The sequence below is a fragment of the Ochlerotatus camptorhynchus genome, unplaced genomic scaffold (assembly GCF_037179485.1).
Source record: "Ochlerotatus camptorhynchus isolate MF236.1 unplaced genomic scaffold, CSIRO-AGI_Acam_v1.1 ptg000249l, whole genome shotgun sequence".
NCBI classification, from domain to species: domain Eukaryota; kingdom Metazoa; phylum Arthropoda; class Insecta; order Diptera; family Culicidae; genus Ochlerotatus; species Ochlerotatus camptorhynchus.
In genome coordinates, this window is record NW_027040739.1 from 859,787 (window position 1) to 865,821 (window position 6,035).

The 6,035-nt window shown below is 42.2% G+C and overlaps 1 pseudogene; it reads left to right on the plus strand.

Annotated features, from left to right (window-relative positions):
- The first annotated feature begins 3,238 nt into the window (after positions 1-3,238).
- Positions 3,239-4,778, plus strand: LOC135704853 (uncharacterized; annotated as a pseudogene).
- Positions 4,779-6,035: the final 1,257 nt, after the last annotated feature.

Genomic DNA, 6,035 nt, shown 5'->3' on the forward strand with positions numbered 1-6,035 from the left:
ACAAGTAGTTTTCGTGTGTTGCAGAAAGGGCAGCTTTGTACTTCAACTCAAGCTCGCGGAGTCTAGCTTTATTCGACACATTTTTCGTGTGGAAAAAACTGTTGCATGACCAATAGCTTTGGAGATATGGACCGTTCTCTACAGTTATCTCTTTAAATTTAGTTACTAGCTTTTTACGAAAAACAAATCAAGCAAGAAAAAGGGTAAAAGGTGGTAAACCGGGACTCAATATCAACTACTCATTTTAAAGCTTAGACTTTGTACTACAAAGTAGTAAAGATTTCATAGTTGAAGATGCTAATTTCAAATAACAGACTGTAGTGGTAATTTTTATACGATAGATGGAGTAGATGAAAGCATAGAGTTGATAGTTCCGTTAGAGTACGGCAGTGTGAAGATTGCATATAGATATTAGAATAGAGAGCTTAGGACAACTTTTAAGGAAGGTACAAATCGGTTTTTTTATCTCTCTTTACCAAACTCCCCCTTTGGAGAGGGATGGTGAGGGGTCCCCCCCCCCACCACCACTGGGGGAGTTTGGTAAAGAGAGATGAAAAAACCGATTTGTACCTTCCTTAAAAGTTGTCCTAAGCTCTCTATTCTAATATCTATATGCAATCTTCACACTGCCGTACTCTAACGGAACTATCAACTCTATGCTTTCATCTACTCCATCTATCGTATAAAAATTACCACTACAGTCTGTTATTTGAAATTAGCATCTTCAACTATGTAAATCGTTGACTTCACGTAGAAGTAATACTAAAACATATAGTCAAAGTAGTAAAGATTTGTAAAAGAACAAGTCTTTTTTAATGGTGCCAAAAAATATGAAAAAACATAAAAATTATAAATTTTATAATGTTAGGTAAATGTGCGTTAATTCATGTGTCGTTCATATGAAAAATTTATTGCTTATGGGGTGTTTACATCTGTGCGGATTTGCTACTGCTAGTGTACAAGCCAACTAGCACGAATTTCAGTTGCTCCTGAAATCTCATGCTGGTAGACGCTGAAGCCCTGTTTACATTTGCTAGTGAGCTTTTTTTGCTAGCAGCTAGTTCATTAGCGCTATTGAAATAGCATAAGTGAAAACACCTCATTAGGTGGCGGTCTTATCCCGTCATTCCCTACTTATTTATGCTAGAATACCCTTGCGCAAGACATTTTTTTGGTACGGTGTTACATATTCGAGATTATGCCGACGAAATGCGCCAACAATCATCGAAATTACCCTATACTTCGAGATCAATAAAAACTAGATCACCAATCATCAACTCTTCTTGTCGCACTATGTCATTAAAGCAACTGATAGGAAGGCATTGAATGCACTCTCGCACGATGGCACCAACAATAGTGTGAACGAACAATTGGTGGCAATTGTGTCGATAGCAGGCATGTTATAAGCCTCGGGCATTAAAATTTTAAGGACTCCAAAAAGGTAGTGTTGTGAGATTGGTGGGTTAGCTGTATTTTCCTGGTGATCGACACCTGTTTGAAGTTTGCACATACCAGAAGAAATGCGCAATCTTCCGACCCAAGCACCCATACAATAGACCAGCAATTTGATCTTTCATTGCAGGCACGTTCCAGACCAACGAACAAGAGGTCAAATTCGTCAAAAGTGCGACGACTCACTTCTTCAACTACACTTCTTCGATCGAGACGTAGACGCTAAACCTGCAAATTGGTCCATCTTCGTATGTACCTTTGAGACCTGAACCAGCAATAAATCAAAGCCGCCAAGTGTGACAACCCACTTCGTCGAATATTCTTCAGCAACGTCAGACTCTACAACGCAGAATACACGAATGCCTTCGACAGGTAAAGGAAAAATTTATCACCAGCAAATGTGACGAATGAATGGTTAACGTGAGTGCCACCTCTTCAGAAGGCCTTTATTTACAGTCTTAAATCCACTGGTTCATCGACGTGACGCCAACGCACTATCGATTGCTAGTGCACCTTTCAATTTGTGAGTAGCTAGCCGGCCTGAGTAAAAGTTTGAGCGAGAGCAGTGTGGTACTACACTTTGAACCACTGTTCTCTTCCGCAATATCGATGCCTATAATTAGCACGGTAAATTGACTATGTTTGCCGATATCTTAACGACATTAGGTCAAGATCCGACAATTCTCCAGTCTTAATCGGACCAGACAAAAAACCCACTTTCGCGTACAGTAATTCGCGTTCGGTCAAGTGAGTGATCGGTGATTATTTGGTGATACGAGTGTGAAGTAGCAGAACTATCATGGATTTGGAACACCTTGTCACAGAGGAACTGGACTTTGAACTGGCGGTAAGATCAGCAAAAGGATTGAGAGGACAGGACCGAAATTGGAAGACGTCACGACTGTTACAACTGATGAGCAAGGAGATCGGAGGAGGAACAGCCGCATCAACATCGCCCTCACATGTGCTTTCGGACGTCGACAGCATATCCAGAGTGATTTGAGATTTGGGCGTAATTGCTTTTGTAAACAAACACGTCAATCGCCGATTTCTCGTCAATAAAAACTCAATCTCGTAAACTAACTATACCAAATGATAGAGGAATCATTTCTCTACCTCATAGTGTTGTTAGTTTTCGAAATTGAGATTTTATTCGCGAGAAATCAACGATTGACGTGTTTGTTTACAAATACAATTACGCCCAAATCTCAAATCACTCCGGATATACCAGTGCCAAGCGAAACTACCACCAATTAGTCAGGCGTTGGATTCAGCTTTACGGCAAAACGACAAAGGTCAAGTAAGGATGTGCAGATCCAGGCTGTTGCAGTACAGATTCAGATTGTCCGTCATTTCGGATCCGACGATCACAGTAAACGCCAAGAAAACGCTCACCAAGATCGACACAGCTCTGGAAAGGATTGATGAATTTCTAGTAAACTTGGCATGTGCGAATCCCGATCATGAAGAAGAGAACCACGATCCAGAAAAAACACCCGGAGATCAAGACACTCAGCAGAGACTGAAGATCGCGCAGCTGCAGTCTAGTATCAAAGAAGCTTCCCAACAGCAGCAACAATTAGAGCAGGAACTCCAGCAGCAGTTACTTCAGTAACAGTTGCAACAACTGAAAGATCCAACGATACCCGATGAGCAGCAGGATCAGGAACAGGCACTTCAACGGCAAATCCAACAACAGCAGCAGGAATTACAGCAACAACGAGAGATGCTACAGTTGTGGGAAAAAGGGATGCACCACTCGAAATTGCGATGCTTGCATTTCAAGATGGAGGCAGCTAGATTCGGTAAACGGTCCACAGTATTCGGGAAACAGCAGCTGGGAGAACCCTCAGTAAAGGGCGTGTAGTACCTTTCGGGCTGTCAACGGCCAGTCAAGCGCTTTCACGCGAGAGATGTTACGCCAGCATCAGTAGCAATCACAACAAGAACAGCAGCTTAGACAACAACAACAAAGGCAAGAACAGCAGCTTCAGCAGTTGGTGACACAGATGCAGTATCAACAACAGCAGTTGGAACAACAATTACACCAGGAACAGATCCGGCGACAGCAGATTGAAACGCAGTTAGGAGGGCACCAACAGGTTCCAGTACTGGGACCTCACAACAACAACACGATTCCAGGTTTTTGTGATCCATACCTCCAAAATCAATCAGGAATACCACATCATGTACCGGAATTGGAACATATTCCCCCTCACCTACGTGATGACTTCATGCGCTTTTTGAGATCTCTAGGTAGGCCCATCATACATAGAACTTCTAGTCAACAACCGACTGCAGACAGGTTCACACAACCGGTTCACAAATGGCCGTTTGAGTACACTGGTCAACCTAAGTCATTAAGTTAGGTGAGTTCCTTAATCACGTGAACACCTACGCTGACACTGAAGGCATTGATGAGCAAACCCTGGTCCGTTCCATAAAACATTTACTCAAGGGTCGAGCTCTTCAGTGGTACACTCGCTCCTATCTCCACCTGACGAGCTGGGAAGTGTTTAAATCAGAGATCAAGCAAGAGTTTCTACCACCGGACTATTCCGAGATCATCAAGCAAGACCTTTACTTACGCTTCCAAGGTCCATCCGAGTCCTTCACAGCGTTCTACAGGGACCTAATAGCTGCCTTTGAGATAGCTGAACCAGAGATGTCGGAGTCGGAGAAACTGTTTATCGTGATATCGCACCTGAATGCGGACTACACTCCGATAGCCGCATTACACTCGAGCCATAACAGTTAAAGACTTAGTCACCGTCTGCAAAGACTTTGAAGTGTCTCGATCTTATTCAATCCAGAGTAGAACATCCACAACTCCCCGCACACTTTGGACCAAGCCGGAAACTACATCACATCAGCGTCCGGTAGTGAACAGATTGGAAAATCCTAGCCGACCACCATTCAACAGGCAACCGTACAACGCAGCACAGGTCAACATGGTAGAACTAAACCCAGAGGAGGAGGAAGATTGGAACCCACTGGACATTCGAGAACGTGAAGCTGTCCAGCAGGACATCGGTAGACAGAATGAAACAGCTGAAAACGCCTCGGAGGAAATAAATGCAGTTCGCTTGCAGAACAACTGGAGAGAAAGGCCAGCAACAAATTCGCAACAACTATCATCTGTTGGCAATGCGAAAACCAAGGTCATTCTTATCCAAACTGTCCCAACCAGAAACGCTTCCTTTTCTGCTACAATTGTGGGAAAAAGAGATGCACCACTCGAAATTGCGATGCTTGCATTTCAAGATGGAGGCAGCTAGATTCGGTAAACGTTTTCGGGAAACAGCAGCTGGGAGAACCCTCAGTAAAGGGCGTGTAGTACCTTTCAGGCTGTCAACGGCCAGTCAAGCGCTTTCACGCGTGATGAATCACCTATTTATCGACCTCGAGCGGAAGGTATTTGTTTACCTAGATGACTTGGTGTTAGCTACGGAAAGGTTACATGAACATCTGGATCTCTTGGAGGAATTCGCGCGGAGACTAAAGAGCGCAGGGCGAAGTCTTAATCGGAAATTGTCCCAACGGTTCGTTCATTATTCGCCCAGATCGGTGTCAGCAATGTGCTACTTAAAAAAGTATACTGTAAATTTTCACTGCTCGTGGAATCTGGTATGCAATATAATTATCACACTGATTGTTTTGCATATTGTACCCAGTTCTGAATGGTGAATGGATGGAATCATTTGATGTCACACGCGTTTCATTAACCGAGTTCAAAGATGAACTCCGTAGTTTTTATGTTTTTGTTTCTAACAAGTCATAAGACGTATCCTGTAAAAGGAAAAATTCATTAAAGTATGAAACAAAATATTCTTGATTACACCTCGTTGCGTGTACTAACAAAAAACACAGAGGAAAAAAAGCTTGAATGAACAGCGATTTAATTAAGCTACTCGTTTTTGTTATTTGTTATCTGTCTGTGAAAGTGTGCGATGATAAAAGGGTTCGCAAATTAGTGAAAGGTTAAATTAACATCCCAAACTTCTTGCCTTGCTTGACATCGTTTGAATAATTATGTCAGCGGTTTTTTTTTTGGCTTTCTAAGAAAATTTAGTGTTCCTAGAACTAGGGGTTACTATTTCTAATATTGAATCCATAAATTAATGAAGTGATCCTGAGATCTCAGCGGAATCAATCATCCACTAAGTAACAACAAACCTAGACTTGCGTGATGGATCCAAAATAGGAGCGTCACCCACGTTCAACAGACAGACAGAAGAATGATATTTCACTTTGTTGGCAGAAGGATTAATTGTAATTCTCTAAATCGAAGGCAACAGCTCGTTTTAATAGTCTGTGTTTGGCTGTTCATTAAAGTGCCACTCGCAATCGTGACGTCTTGTGCTTTCTAGTTATTTCAAATTGGAATAATATTGTGGAGTGGTGATGAAAAATGAGTTAACCTTTTTCTTAATAAAACAAATCTTCCGTGAACCACAGCTGAGCGGTGGTTGTAGGCTGTATGTCAGCATCTTTTTTTTTGCTGAGTTAACATCGATGTAGCTTCAATAAATTTACATGGAGCTGTGGTAAGCCATTAAGACATTCACTCCAACGAATTATAA